This window comes from Aythya marila, assembly GCF_965140915.1.
Source record: "Aythya marila genome assembly, chromosome: 5".
Taxonomy (NCBI): domain Eukaryota; kingdom Metazoa; phylum Chordata; class Aves; order Anseriformes; family Anatidae; genus Aythya; species Aythya marila.
Genome location: NC_139046.1, coordinates 60,281,314 through 60,297,701, shown reverse-complemented (window position 1 = coordinate 60,297,701; position 16,388 = coordinate 60,281,314). Strand labels below are relative to the sequence as shown.

The window sequence follows — 16,388 nt, the reverse complement described above, 5'->3', positions numbered from 1 at the left end:
TCTGTGATGAGGTCACAGCCTCCTGGTGATAAATTCCATATCTGCTGTTTAGCCCGGTCAGTTGAAAACAAACTAGCAGATGCCATGCTGATTTGCATCTAGTTGCTATTGATACTAAAGAGACAATATAAGAAAGACAGGAAGTATCATGTGGGAGCCATGCTTTAACAGTCTGACGGGAAACAAGTATTCACCTTTATCTAATCATCCCACGCTGAAATAATGAAATGGAAAGTCTTCCACAAAAGGAACACAGTAATCAAACACAATTTGGGGTTGGATTTTTCTCTTAATGTTTGTTATCCTAGTCATTTCTGTGTCACTTTCATTAAATAAAAGACATCAGAAGTAGAAGAAGAAACAGTTTATGCCTTAACATTTGCACCTGAATTCAGCCTGACCAAGGCAGGACTCCATAAATTAGAAATTCAGGAATTAAACCTAATTTTCAGGAATTACTCTTCAATTTTCTTTTTTACTTTTCAATTTTTCTTTCATCTACCTTCTCCCTTTCTCCCTCCTTTTTTTTTTTTTTTCCCTTTCCCTGGGGGTGGGAGGAAACACTGTATAACGCTCAAAAGATTCAAAGCCTTTTATTTTTAGGGCATCATCTTGACCTCAGGTCTGTAATTTGATCCCGTTCCCATCAGCCTGTCGTGCAATGGTGTTTTAATATCAACTGTTAGTGGACACACCTACTCACCCCATACAATACATGGTATTATTTCCACTAAAATCACTGATTAGAGTTTTTGTTACATTCTTAAATTAAACATTACAGATTGAATCATTACCGTTTAGAGCCAATAATGATGTTTAAAATAATACGGAGAGTTTTCACTGAGTAAAGGAAAAAAAAAAAAAAAAAAGTGGAATCATGAGAAAAGGCTTTGAACACAAGCAAGGAAAGAAAAGACTTCTCCAGGCTTTCTGCAAAGGCTGAGGGAAGATCTGCAAAGCTGGAAAGACAGGCCCATGTAACTGCTTGAATACTCACACTGTGCCTGGAAGTTGAGGGTGAGCACTGTGGGTGAGCATAGAGAAGAGCCTGCGATGGCTTGGCCATGCCTGTAGGAGTTTGCATGCAGAGGCAGCAAGGGATGAAAAGCCAGACACTGCTGCACCTAACAGGGGCTGCTTGAAACTTGCCATCCCCCAGGAGCATTGTGTATATGGTGCAGATGTCCAAGGGCATTAAAAAGCACAATCTAATCTACCTCCAAACTGTGTAAGCCATTTTTGAAGAATACAGCAAGTCTGTGATTTATTTGTCTGCAGCAACAATACATAACTTTGAATTAGAAGGGCATCTGCTCTCCAAGTCCAAGGTACCCAGATACCAGAATAGCCAGCATTAGCTCAGACTTCTGCCTTGAGGTATCAAAGGGATTGCCCACTCAGCACTCCCAGTGTAGGCAGATCCTCCAGCATGGGAATGCTCCTTTCCTCTCGGGAAGGTATGCTGACAGTTTTGTAACTTGGAGTACTCTAAGAGCAATCAAAACACATAAAAAATACCATTAAGAAAAATACAAAAAAAAAAAAAAAAAAATCTGTTGTCCTACTGTTCAGCAGAAAGGAGGAAGTTTTACCTTACTCCTTTTTCTAGAACATTAGGTGGCAACATGTTTCTTTCCTGACCTCTCTTCAGTTTCACATTTTTCCATCTCATCACACGTCTCTAAACCTGCTCCTCGCAGCCTAGGTAGCCCTCATTCCAACCCAACACCAGTTAACCACCTTACGGCCCATGAAATCATGATGAAAAGCTGATCATATCTAACTTGTTTTGGAACAAATGAAGAGAGTCTGCTGTTACTTTCAGAAAGAAATACCGAAAGTACCATAATTTTGACATAGCATAAACAGGCAGTATAAATGGAACTAAAGCCTATGGAATCAGAAAAGCATGACAGAGTTTTACTAGAATTCATCACTGACATTTTGGACAAGCTATGAGAATAGATATAGATATCGTAACAAAAATACTACTAAAAATATGTTGAAACATGCCTAAACATGCCTACTTGTGTACATTAAAAAATGTCATGTGCACGCCTACCATATACTTGCAGTAAAGGTTGAGTAAAGTACATTCTTAATGTAGTGACCTACATGAGTCCCTCAGCAGTAGGAAAAAAAAATATGAAAGGAAGATAGTGTGCCCTCAACAAATCAGCTGTGATGGAAAGAAAAAAAGAAAATGCATTGCCACAGCCTCCACAGTTACAGGAAGTCAACAGTCAGAGTGCCCACGCACTGCACATACTATAGCAGAAGTCCTGCTTGGAAAAGTAGATATGGAGAGACAGATGATCTAGTACATAGTTTACATGAGATGAATTCCTGTTAATGTCAGCTGAAAGCCGTAACATCATCATGTAGGTGAACCTGACTCCACCCTAACTGAAACCAAAACAAGTTACTTTCTACACTGGATTCAGTGCAATATCTTCAGATGCAACCCCTGCCTCCCTTCACAGTCACAGAATGAGCTTTCGATTGAGTTCAGGAGGAACTCAATCACGTCCTAAGGTGTGCACTCATGGCTGGAGTAAAACGGAACCCTTCAACTTAAGTAAATGGAGTTCCACTGGCTTATGGCTGCTGAGAATGTCTCTGTGTGTCTAAAATATTCCTCTTAAATAACTCAAGATTCAAACGCTGTGTGTATTAAATCCTTCAAAATGTTCACTCTAATAACAATAAGCCAGTCAGGCATGTGAAACCCTTCTTATTCAGAAAGCTCCCAAAACATGATTATCTAGTTCCACATATTACTTCAGTATTTGGATTTGGTACTTCGGAGGCAAAATGCAGCAACGTCCTTAGCACGCTACTCTACTGCATTTAGGAGAGGAAATGAGGATTAACTGAGATGGTTAAAACTATAAGAAGAATGCAGATGGGCAAATACATCCTATCTTGGCTGGAATTAGGCCATGACATTGAGGTTAACCCCCCTACTTGTGCAAAAATACCATGGGTTTTTACTAACCACAAATGGTCAGGATCTCAGTTTAACAAGCCCATCCACAACAACAATACAGATGTAAAAAGCATGCAGAACATCATCTGAAAGTGTGGTATCACAGCTCTAAGTACCCACATATTCATACACCAAATGTAATCTAAAACTAGGTAAAATGAAGTGAGATTGCGTGATTACCTTAATGCAATACTTTCACAGTACAAACATCTGTTTAAATATGAAGACTCCAAAAGCTTCACCTCGATAGTTCTGGAGCATTAACAGATAGGCGCTCTGGAGAACAAGTATCTGTGAGTAATGAGGAAATTTGCAGCACTTACTGCCTCCTCCGCACTGGGACACTGACCAATACAGTTTATGAAGTAAACAATTCAACAGCAGCCCTTTTGGAACAGCTCCTCACCAGGGCAATCTACTCTGGAATTAAAGTCACATTTATTCCAAAACAGAGTATCCAGATAGGGAGCACCCTGCAATATTTTTGGCTGATTCCCCCCCACACTCCATCAGCGGGTCTTTGGAGGAATGTATTAATTCTCATTATGTTGTGTAACAGTTGGTTGGAATTAGTAAATACATACAGTATCATTAAAAAGATTACGTTCCAGCACATGCATTTAATTTGCCATAAAGTATGGTACATAGGAAATCATGCTATCTTCGGTAAATCTGAAAGATATCATCATTTTTGTTTCCAATAAAAGATATTTCAAGCAAGTAGTAAAATTTCAGTGGTATATGGAAGGGGTCTTAGAGAAGCGCGCGCACACACACACACACACAAAAAAATGACTATAAACAAGCCATCATTCTGGTAAGAAGAAATACAAACAACCAGAATAAAAATAGTTGATGCACAAAAGCCATAATGAGGGGGTTGCTCAAAAAATAACTTCTACTTTGAATGGTTTGGATGAAATACAAATTATCCACAGAAAAGTGTGGACTGGCATAAATGTTTGTACAAAATTATAAGTATATTTCTAGAAGTATGCAAGAGACAACCGCCTGCATGCTGCACAAGGTCCCAACAACGCTCTGCGTAAGTGCTAGTGCACAGAGTCCAAACCACTGCATTTTAATTACTATGCAGCCTCAGATATATTGCCTTTGATATGGAAATGTTCTTGTTCTCTCATCTTCACATACGGTCTCATGCACAGAAATCTTTATCTGATTCATAAAAAATAAACTAGAATCCAATCTCAACACCTGACCTCAGTGCTTAGAAGTTTTTTACTAAGCATGGTGTCACTATAAAAAGAATGGATAATATTGGTGTAAAGTTAGATATTTCGAGCAATGATAAGAAGGATTTACAGTTAGGAATCAAATCAATACTGCACGCACCTCTGAGGTTTTAGAGTTTCCTGTTGCCTCATGTCAGTCTACCAGAGACAGGAGAAACAATTGACTACACCTTTCTGTCTCGCTCAAGAAAAAAACAGAAGACGATATTTAAATGACTTCCCATCTTACTGCCTATAGAAAAAATGCAGCTTGGGCATTCACTGTATGAAATAGGCCCTAAAATCTAATAAATCCCTAATGTGCAACTTTCCAGCCTTTTTGTTTTAATTTGGACATAACATGTTTCTGTATATTTTAAAGGTATGCAGTGAGGTTCACATGGAAAGAAGCAAAATGTTTCCCAAGCTTTACTTTAACAAATAGGTAAAATAAACACATAAGGAATATTTAAAATACAAAAGCAGTACTCCTCCGTATTTCATATTAATATGCTGTCTGCAAGAAAGCTGAAAATTTTTGCTTTGACAAATTCTACCAGTTGCTCAGAAAACATTAAATATTCAGACCTATTTAGATAATTCTCCTAGCTCTACAGAATTACATTCTCTTTTTATAAAGAATATGATCTGCGTAACCTCTGTACAGAAGATAATGACCCATCTGTAAATCATTTTGTTGCAAGTTATCTGTTTTTTATCACTTCTAGTACCTGTCTGTGCCTGATATGATACTCTTAAACACATTAACTTGATGGAATGTTTCACCCGACTTCAAAAAAAAATAAAAAGAAAAAAAAAATCAATTGATTGATATTTATTCTCCACTACAAATGGATGACTCCGATTAACCTAGTTTACCAATGCATCTAATTTTATATTACTCTTCCAATTCACAAAGCTCAAGAAATATTTGATTAAAATAATTTCCAAGCAATGATTTTCAAACTCATGCTACTGTTTTCTTTCTTCCTAATTTAAGGAGACAAAACAGTAAACATAAAACTGATATGAGGATTTTAAAATATACAAGAGGAGGAAAGAAATGTCTATGTACTGATTCTTGTTTCTTTAAGAGAAAATCCATTTTTCAGGTTCCTGTTGTACTAATTGAAAGAGAATTATTTAAAACTTCACTGAATACTTGAATATACGATGGGTATGTGCAGCAGTTTCACCAGTGCCAAAGAACTCTAGACTTTCTGAAAGACAGTAAACTAAAAATTGGCAGGAAATCTCTTACAATGATGTCACAAATATTTGTTGTTGCCACAGAATAATGTTTTAAAAGAACACCTACTTCTGTGCTGAATAGGCTTTGGGAACATGTAATTATCCAGTTTTATCACTGTAGAAATCGGCCGCTTTCCAGCAAATCCGTCTATCAGCTCTCTCCCTTCTGCACAGAACTATATCTAAATAAATATACACGTATTTCACATAGACATCACACCAACCTAGTACACAGGCTTACTAGAGATAAGATCTTAACGTATTTTGTTGTTTTTAAAATATGGTATCACAGCTTGCAATGATACATCAACAAATACTGCTACAGAATTTTGCGTCTAAAATTTTTTGAATAGCTTATATAAAATAAAAGGAAATTCAGTTTCTATGTTTTGGTAAGAAGTCCCCTAAAGTTCCCATCCTTGCTGTTCTACCTAAGGCAAAAAATAAAAATTAAAAAAAAATAAAAATGCATATATAAAAAATACACAGAAAGGCAGTGAAAACAGACAAATAGAAATCAGCCTACTATGGCAAAAACTTGAAACATGCACCTTTGTGTTTTGCTGCTACTTGACGAATAAGCTATATGTGAACTACCGAACACATCATCCAGCGGTACTTCGCTCGCAGGTTCATCATGTAGAAATGTTTCGAAGCCCTGTCTCCTTGATTTACTATATTAACTGAAATGTTTTAAAAATATGTCGCTGTATCACTTCAGTTGACATAGCTTATATATACACAAACACCCCTATTTACATAACTTTTAAAACGTTAGTCATTACACACCACCTCTGCCAAACAAGCCCACTGATCTTGCAAGTCACACTATGGAAAGAGAAATATACATCACCCCATTGTATGGGGTACAGAGAAAAGAGCATCGCTGCTTCTCTTTCTTTAGTAATTTTTGTTCCATTAAATAAATAAATAAATAGACCGAAGCCTTTTAAGTGCGATCCATACACTTTTAAGGGGGAAATCAAACCAAGTGTAAAAGATTAATGGATATGCTTCCTGAAGTGATATCTCCCAAGGTGATTACAGCGTTTAGCAGGCATAAGGTCGTGACTAAAGAAACTTTCTAATGCCCACTGAGAACAAAATATTTGTTTTTGCTATCATCATGCCAAGCCTGGGCCTCTATTACCACGAGATATTTCAAGGCCTTTAAGAACAGCAGACATACACGGATACTTTCGACTAAAAATATGATCAAAGATGCAAAAACATGTCTGAAGGGATTTTTTCCCCGCTGTGCAAAAGAAGTTCAGCTGGAAGTGACCACTAGCAATTGTTGGCCACGTATTAAAAACCACTGGCTAGGGAACAAGCACTGGCAGTGCCCACTTGGGAACAAAATCAACGTGCAGGCGAGGCAGCTAACTTTGGACATTTGTTATTATTTTCTACAGGTCAGGCACTGATGACCTAATGAAGGAAACAGACGGGCTCCACTCTGTTCCTCTTCCCGCTTCCATCAGCGTGTAAACGTTAGGCAGGGAAAAAAAAAGAAGCGAAGCGTTACAGAAGTTGAGCAGAGAAGCAGTGAGGAGGAGGGGGAGGCAGCCGTCCGTCTCGCTCCCCTCACGCTACGTGCAGTAGGCATGCCACTAGTTTGCACCCTACGACACAGCAGGGAACGAAGCGAGCTTCGAGGCAGCCCAGCGAAGTCTCGCAGCAGTACCGAAGCGGTGCGGAACTGGAAGGAGGAGAGAGAAAATAATGCGTTGAGCAGAGGATGCGAGCTCGCAGGGCAGCGGGCCTCCCGCACTCCCATGGCAGAATGAATTAAACTTCTGGGGGAGGAGGCCGGGCCGATCGCAGGGAGCGAAGCGAGAGGCATGACAGGAGCCAAGGGGCCAGGCGCAGCACAGCCGGGGCAGCGCGGGGAGCCGCCAGCAGCCGCAGCCCGGCTGCCCTGGGGGAAGCGGGGAGCCGCGGGGTGCCGCGGGCCCCCCAACCCCCGCGGGGCTCCGGGAGCCCGGGGGGGCGCCGCCGGGGGCCGGGGCGCTGCTGCGGGGCGGCCGGGGCTCCCCTTCCCTTCCCCTTCCCTTTCCCTTCGCTTCCCTTCCCCTTCCCCTCCCCTCCCCCCGGCGGAGCGCGCCTGGGAGCGGGCTGCAGGCGAGGCTGCCCGGCTGCGCTTGGGACCGGGCGCTGTGTGCGCCTGCTTCGGTTTCCGTATATTCTTTGGCTTTTCATAGCTAGCCGAGGGAAAAAAAAGAAAGCATTATTGTTTTCTTTCTTTCCTTCTCTCATTGCCTATTCTAAATTTGACTCCGAAGTTGAAGCGGTTGAATTGGCTAATTCTGAATACAGTCTATTGAGAGACCAGACACAGCAGTATATCCCTGTATAGCAATAGATACAATGTGCTGAATTGGCAGTCTAATTATAAATGTGGCATTTGGACCTCCTTTCAGACCCAGTGCCACCTTACCTTATGAGGGAACTTCAACTACAGCAACTGTTCAAAACAAAATGCCATTACAGGATCAGCTTCACCCAACACTGGGACCAGCCAGGGGATTGTTTTACAAACAGCCTTTCTCACTTAACACAAGAATGTATTATAAGGAAAAGTTATGGATAGCGCAGAGTCTGAAGAAAACGCGTATGTGGTTTGTGCCAGGTGTCGAGCTACTTCAAACTGCAGCATACTCCAAATGACCTCATGATTTTCCTTTAAATGTACTCACTATAAATAGATTATTTCTTAGTTTTACTAGAATGAGCAGCTAGGTACGCTCGCTGTTTATATTCCGAGTAGAGAGCGCGTATAACAACACTGCGAGAACAGAAACACGCGAAATATCCTGGCTCAGAGCAAAAACCTGCAGTGAGATTTTGCCAGAGAGCTCACGGTGTGCTGAAAAAGTTTTTAAAGTGTCTTTTCCAGGGAAATATTTGTATATAATGGCAGACTGCACGCACATATCTCACATTCATTCTTATTATTTACTTTATGGTATAATGGCTTAATTAAATGAGTGGGCACAAGCACGTCAATAAAACAAGTCAAGTCAAGTAGAAGTCTCAAAACAGGTTTCAAAATTACTCCATTACACGAATACAGAAAGGGAAATTCGTTAATTTTTGGACTTGAAATCCTATTGAGGACTGGATGAAACTCTTCTCTTGCCCTCACGATCAGCAGCAGTGCTGAAGATGGAAACACCAGAAGTGTTAAAATGAGGGAAAAAGAAAACAGCAGGAACAAAGTGCCGCTCATGTGCCGCAGGCTATTTAAATTAGCTTAATAAACATATACCTTATCTCCAAACAGCAGGCGAAGATATATTACTTTATCACAGAAAGTTTCGCCGTCTGTGTTTTTGGGAAACACCCCTAGGACAGAAGTAATCTGTCGTCCCCAGGCTCCCAACACGCTGGCTTTCCCCGCAACCTCCCGACCCTCAGACACAACACTAATTGTCTCCTCACGTTGCCACTTTCCCTCCTTCCCGTCCTTAAAAAAAAAAAAAAAAGAAAGAAAGAAAGAGAGAAAAGGAAAAAAAAAAAAAAAAAACGCGCTGCGAAACGGCCTGCCGAGAGCAAAGCCAGCAATCAAATCGATATGATCAGTGCCTCCGAGTGACCTCAAGGCCCTGCTCTGCGGCAGCACGCAGCCCCTGCTGCAAAGCGGGTTAACTGCGCGCTGCTGGGGAGCGCCGGGAGGCAGCGGAGCGGGAGCCGGGGGCAGAGGGGCAGCCGGTGCCGAGCGGTACCTGCTCCCTGCTCCTGCTCCTGCTCCCTGCTCCCTGCTCCCTGCTCGCATCGTGCCTCTGCCCTCCCCGGCCGGCTGCCGCCGGCGGTCCCCCCGTGCATGCATTACACGAGCGGTGCCCGCTCCTCCCGCGCCAGGGCGAGCCGCGGAGGCGCGCTCATTAGCTCCCACTGATGAGTCCTTTCAGGCTCGTGAAGGGCACGATTGTCAAAAACTGCGGGAAAAAACAACAAGCCCTGAGACTCCGCGCCTATTTGCGCAGCTTGTGTGCGCGCATGTGACATTTGCAGGCAACCCAGAGCTGTTCGTAAACTCTTGAGCGTTATTCGAGATAAAACATTACATTGCTTAGACGGTTAAAGAGGCTGCTTATCCCCGATCAAAAAACAAACAGCTTCGGAGGCAGGGAAAGCCGGGAAACGAGCAAGCTCTCCGCCAGACACACCTTGCCTTCCTCGGATCCTACAGCACTGTCTACAAACAGCTGCGCTGTGCTCTTGCAACTGTCACTGCTGCGTTTTAAAAGAAGAAGAAGAAGAAGAGTAATAATAATAAGTGAAATACTTCCTGGGAACTTACTTCGCATTTAGTTTAGGCACTATTCTTTTTTTCAGCTCGCAAAGGAAGCCGTTTTGTCCAGGTTAGGTATTGTCTACTTATGGATCAGCCTCTGGCTAAGGGTTTATTTTAATTTATGGCTTATGCATTCTTTTAAGGTCGATTTGCATGACCTCCGGCAAAGAGCTACGGCAGCAAGAAATCCCAAGCCGAACGTAGCCACAAAGCGGCACCCATCGCCCCTTCTCCGGGTGGAAACAGAGCTCGCCGATGATGGACTGCTCCCCCCCCTCGTCCCTCGTGTATCACGAATTCGGGTGCGATATCAATTTTAAAGTTTTCCGTATAACTTTATCCGAGCCCCCTGCCTGGAGAGATAAGGCGGCGCCGCAGAAGCGCAGCTCCTCGGGACACTGCCCCGCTGTGGCCGAACCCGGCATCGCCGCCGGCGGGTCCCGCAGCTTTGTAGGGTTCCCTGCTCCGCGCACAGCACTCATTTGTGGCCAACTTCAAAGCAGTCACCCACCTCGAACTTAACGGAGAACTGAAAAGCACCACTAAGCTCCTCTCGCCTTGCTCCAGCCCGCGTCTTTCGGGGTGAGCCGCGAAGAGAAGCCCACGCCAACACTTGGGAGCAGTGACAGCAGCGCTCTGCTCGCAAAGATTTATTTCGGATTTTATTTTTCCTCTCTCTCTCTCTCTCTTTCTCCCTCTCGTGTTAGTTCCTTACGTACAATATCTTCCCAGCACCATGTGTTCGCCTGCCGTGGGTGATCTTAAAATACAGCGCTGATCTGTCACTACATTTTAAAATAAACTCTACTCGGGGAGGATGAGAAAGTGTTGTGATTTCGAGGCACTGAGGTCCCTTAATGTCTCTGAAACCTCGGGATTCAAACAGCCCCGGAAACTCTCCCGGGGACGAGACTATAACTACTTTTTCCTAAGGGGGAAAAAGAAAAAATAAAGGGGGAGGGGGGGGGGGGGGGAGAAAAAACTCGTGGTACAAAAGTAAATAATCGTGCAGGGGGAGGCGGGGGGAAGGGGCGAATTCAGCAACGTTAAAAGCTAAACAACACATCTACCTCCGGACGCTGCTCCTTTACTCAATTGCAACTAACAACCCATTAAAGACAGCGCAGGGGGAACCGGATTCTCTCCTGCAAAGCGACATAAATCCAGCGAAAACCCATTAAACCACCACCGCCGCCACCAAGCAACGCAGCACTACACACCACAGCAAACAACAGGTATACAACACAATAGGGCTTTTTTTTCCTGGTTACCTCCTCGGGATCCAGTGTGGCACAAAGCACTGGGAGAGCCTCCTTTTTTTTTTTGCAACGCGCTTCGGTAATTTTCATTTAAAAAAAAAAAAAAAAAGAGAGAGAGAGAGCGGGAGGTGAAAGGGGGGAGGGAAGGGAGAATAAATGGGTAGCAATTCGGTAAAATAAAAGAAAAAAAACTAGAGTCTGCTGGTGTTTCTCCGGGCCATGGATGTGCAGGATCCCGATCGTTAGAAGTTTGCGGATGGGTTGCCTGGAGATTTGGTTACAATCAGGTTCATTATTATTTTTTTTTCCTCCTGAAACAAGTGAAGGCGATGGTTACTGCTGTCAATCTTGGCAATCAATGTGAGCGGCCATGTCGTAAGTATTCAAAGCATTTCCCGTCGTGCAACATCAGAAAGTGAGTGGCCAGGGCATTGATCTGAGGAAGGCAAAAGGAGGCAGGGCTCCCCCGCCCAGACAGCACAGGCAAGATGAGACAACACAGAGAGAGAGAGAGAGAGAGAGAGAGGGAAAGGCAGAGAGGGAGAGGGAGGCTCAGAGCGAGTGAGCGGGGAAAGCAACAACTGCAGAGAAAGTGAGCACAAAACAGAAAGTGAAATCACCCCAGGCTGCCAGCCGCATCCCCGAGAAGCTATCACCACTCACATTGCTATTAGACAAATGAAACCTAAAACCTCTCTCCTCTAATGACCACTGATTGCCCGGAGTGGTGAGGAAAGGTACCAGAAAGTTACCGGGCGGAGAGGGGGGGGACGAGGGCGGGGAGGGGGAGGCGGCCGGGGCCCGGAAGAGGGGGGAGGGAGGGAGGGAGGGGAGGGGAGGGGAGGGCGGCCGGGGGGGGCCGGGGGAGCCGCTGCGGGGCCGGGGCTGCGGGGGGCGAGCGGCGAGGAGCTCCCGGCGCGGCCCCCCCCGGCGCCCCCCTGGCCGGGCAGGGAGGCGGGCACACGCCGCCGAGCCTCCCGGAGGAGGAGGAGGAGGAGGAGAGGACGGACAGACAGACGGACGGACGGATGGATGGATGGACAGAAAGAAAAGAAGAAGAAAGGGAGCGGGGGGGGGGGGGTAAGGGGTGGGGGGGAGCCGGTCCGCAGGACGCGGGCTGGGGCCGGCGGGGACGCAGGAGGAAGGCGCTGGAGGAGCGCTGACTGACAGCTGCTAAACGGGGCTCTGAGGAGCCCGCCCGGGGGAAAAAGCGGATGAAACAAAGTGTGAATCCCAGCCGAGGGGGGAGCCTGGCTCCGGGAGCACGGAGAAGGCGGCCGGAGCCGCCAGCCCGATCCCCCCGGGGAGGCGGCCCGGGGCGGGGGAAGCCGGGCACGGGCACCCCCGGGCCGGGCACGGGCACCGGCACCCGCTAAAAGCAGGGCGAGCTTTTAGCAGCGGCACCACGCACATCTCGCTCCCTCTCCCTCAGCAAAAGGCAGCAGACAGGGACTTGAACGCCAATTTTAGGAACTCACGCTCCTCTGGAAGTGCTAATTGGGAGGGGAGGGGGGGGGGGGGGAAATCCGGGAGAAAGACGGGGAAAACTCTGAGGAGAGAATCAGCCAAAGGCACGGAGTAATGCAAAGCCCAGCAAGTCTCTCCCCTGTATTTTTACATGCCAAAGGTAAACATAAAAGAGCCTTTCAAACTGGCAGGGGCCCGCAGATCAGGTGGGCAAACAGCGCTGCAAAGCCAGCGTCTCCCTCTTTTGATATTATTCACACCTAGGCTAAACTGTTGTTGAGATGGGAGTGCGGGAAGCAACCTCAAGCCCACAAAATGAGAGAGAGAGAGAAGTTGTTGATTCATCTCTGTATTTTTGGCACTTTCTCCCCATTTTCCAGAAGGCGCCTGGAACAGTTAGTAACAGAGAAACTTTTTAATTTTAAAATAGCTTCCTAACTTATAGAGGCCAAAAAGACGAGGAGAAAGCCTCATTTCGCTTTCCTCCTCTCCTTGGAGTAGAAATGTGCGGAATAGGTTAGAACCAGAGGTCTGCTCAGCCCTCCCGCAAATGAACCTTGCTTTCTAAGGACGTGCTGAAAATCGAGCAGCAACGTGATGGCACAGAACTCATCTGCTCTGGCTCCATCTCATTTTGTTACCCAGCTGTAAAACTCAAAGCACGACGAGAGTCGGGCACACCGCAGCCTCCACCTTGCTACCATCGTCCCTCTCTAGTCCAGTCCAGGGAAAATAAGTTTTAAGCCAGAACCTCGTGGAATAACGGACCTGGTTCATAAAGTATTTGTGGCGATTCCACTGCGATAGCAGGAGCAATCGAGTCTTACCCGGCAAGCAACAAACACCTTGAAACAGAACTTGAAATTTATCTAGGAAGGCTTTACCGTCAAATTAGCTGGCTGAGGGCATAGCAGCTAATTTCCATGCATTCTTTCAATTTTAATGAAAGATCCTAAAAACCTGTAATTCGGAGACAGGGTAAATTGTTCGACTGCAGCTGCTGAGTGTGTATTCACCTGCGTTCAGCTAATTCAAACTATTCATCTTGCTGCAGTTATCTAAGGTATGGATTTACCAACAGGAAGCAGCTTCCCTTCCAGATATCGCTACGTCCTTTTTAGTCTTTAATTGTAAGAATTCCTGCGATAGGTCAGTAACACTTTCCTGGTAATACATTTCGACCTGCTGCAAGTAAAGGAAACAACCTGACTTTACGCATAACTAGTGGCTTTGGCGCACCAAAAAAAAAAAAAATGAGTTCTGCAAGGAAGCAGATGTAAGCAGAACACAAGGGCGACCCGTCCTATCCGAGTTCACTACCCCACCAATTTATTGCTGGAAGTGTTTTTCTTTCAAGAAAAACAGAAGAAAAAAAGAAAAAAAAAAAAAAAAACACCTACATCCTCAAATGCAGCCTCCTCCTTCGAACAACTTATAAAGTACGAGGCGGTAATGGGACAAGAGATAATTAAGGCAGCAGAAAAAAAAATTAACCGCCCACCTAGGTCCAAATCAGAGGAGCATCCCTCTGCACTGCCGAAAATCCCGTGCAGGGAATGACACTCAGCTGGGGCAGGACAGCGCAGGGATGTGTCCGCATTCCCAGGCGGAGCGCGAGTAATACTCTCTAGCTTGTTGCTTCCCCTGTGTGATCAATTAAGTTCCAGATGCAGCGCACACTGCCAGAGCGCTTCAACTTCTCCGCGGTCGACAACGAGGACTCCGTGGGCATTGTATGCAAATCTGCGTGTATGTGCGCTGCACAGGAATAATTGCGTTTCCCTCTTTGTTTGCATAAGGGAACATCCGCCGTGCAGATACGTACACACGTGCAGAGAAACAAGAAAACGCTTTTACTTCTAGCGTTGCCATGCGCTTAGAGACTAGACTGCATTTTAAGTTACTTCTCTAGCTTCTTCTTCAGGAAGGGCAAAGACAGCCGGAGCAGCCAGCGCGGGCAGATGTTGGGGGCTGCTGGGCTGCTCCGGGTCCCCGCAGCGGGAAGGAATCGGAGCCTCTCAGTTCACGTCGGGGCACTTACCTGTTCGCAGCTGTCAGCGCATTTTGCGCCGTCTCTCTCATTAAATACACAAAAGTAAAGCGATGTTCAACAAGCAAAGCAACCTGTCTGTGCGTTAAGTTTTACGCAGCCCGTCTTTAAACAGATGAACAAACCTACTACTCCTGTAGAGTTGGTGGAGCAGTCTCTGAAGTTTTGATTCCAAGAGCAAGAAATTCCGCCTTAAAAGTCATTCACACAATTCTAAACTCCCCTCTCTCCCCCAGTTAATGCCGGGCAATTAACAGGCACGTTTCAAAATTCCCTCTCCTGACACTCCCCGACAATGAAGACTTTTCACAGGCATGTTAAAGATGTTCAGAGAAACTTTTGCAAAATAACCAACAGCATCTGAGAGAAAGCTAAAGGAAAAGAAGTTAAAGCCTGATCATCCGATTGGGAGAAAGTTTTGCCAGACAAGATAAAAGCATATCACTGCACGTTTTTTCACAAGCAGCCCCATCAGCTGATGCGAGCTCCCCTAGAACCAGAACCTCTGGCGATCTCCTCAAAATTTAGGGGACGTTTGCATTTTGTAACGCCCAAAGCTAAAGATCTGACCGAAAACAAAAACCTCTGAATTCTTTAGAGCGTCATCTGCCAACACAGTGTATTGTCCTGGCAGAAACAGGATCAAGGAGACTTTAATTTCATTTGAAACTGTGCATCATCTTGACAGTAAAGCAAAAAGCCGCAGCAACAACCTCCCCAGTCCCCCCCTCCCCCGTTCCAAAAAAATAAAATATATATATATATAAAAAAAAAAAAAGAGAGAGAGAAAAATGGAAAAAACACAAACTTTTACAAAGAAAATAAAAGCAAGTTTAATATGAAAACCCCTTCCTGTCTCGGAAAGTTCATTTTAAAGGTCCCCTCTGTAAATCTAAAGTGCAAACACCAGGCTAAGGTAGTGAGTGGCTGGAATTTGCATGCTGATAAGAGAAGGCTGTTGTACTTACAGTGACAGAGGGCAGGCTGCGGAAGAAAAGCTGTTTGTGTTAGCCTGAGAGTCACCCAGGGCTGCAATGAGAGGAGAAGAGAGGAGTGGGAGTGCCAAGCTGGATACACCTTCACCGCATCTCATCACATCTGCCAGCCTCTCTCTCCCTCTCTCTTTCATTTCCACATTCCCTTTGTTCCTGAAAAAAAAAAAAAAAAAAAAAAAAAATCTACACGTCACATCAGTCCCCAGATGCAGTCTACACCAAAGAAAAAAAAATGAATAATTCAATCAAACTGTGCATAGTCTCTAAGGCAATAAATCTATTGCACTTAAAGAAACGAAGGGTAATTACCGCTATAGAATTAGAATAAGGCCAGAGCGCGCAGGGATCCCAGGGTCTGTAAACTCCACGGTCAAATAAAGTTTCATTTATTTAATCCTTTGACAACCCCAATGTAAACTAAAGGGGAGGATCAGAACTTATTCCGCTTGGGTTTGAGAATGCTTGAAGTGAATGTTATAAAAGCCCAGCGCCCGTGATCTGTAACAAACACAATGCGAGGAAGTAGAAGTGTTTCACCGCATCACCTCCAGGGTCCGTTCCCCCCTCCCTAATGAAGAGCAGACCACACTCCCACTTCCACCGGCTTCTGCTGCTCTCTGCAAGTGCAGCGGGAATCGCTGGCAGCCAGCAGCCGCCTTACCTGCTCCTAGATTGCCAAGACAGCCTGACAAAAAAAAAAAACTCAGGCTAAGCGGCAATTCTGTTCCACGCTCTGGCGGAGAGAAGCCACGGGGGATTTGCACCAGCGAGGACTGACTCGAAACGCTGCCCCCGACTCGGGGATTTGCGCTGGGCTGAGTTTGGGGACTGCCTGCCGGGGGGCG

At 45.3% G+C, this 16,388-nt stretch overlaps 1 protein-coding gene across 4 annotated transcripts in view; it reads right to left on the bottom strand.

The window, feature by feature from the left end:
* SOX6 (SRY-box transcription factor 6) overlaps nucleotides 1-15,729 on the bottom strand; it is a 382,586-nt gene extending 366,857 nt beyond the window's left edge. The window contains exon 1 of one of the 4 annotated variants that reach the window (XM_082762761.1): nucleotides 15,517-15,729. The gene's annotated coding sequence lies outside the window, so the exon portion shown is untranslated. Of the gene's footprint in view, nucleotides 1-7,912; nucleotides 8,070-9,778; nucleotides 9,923-11,043; nucleotides 11,064-15,516 lie in introns of those variants that run through there. The other 3 variants (XM_082762760.1, XM_082762769.1, XM_082762768.1) reach the window with 3 other exon arrangements.
* Nucleotides 15,730-16,388: the final 659 nt, after the last annotated feature.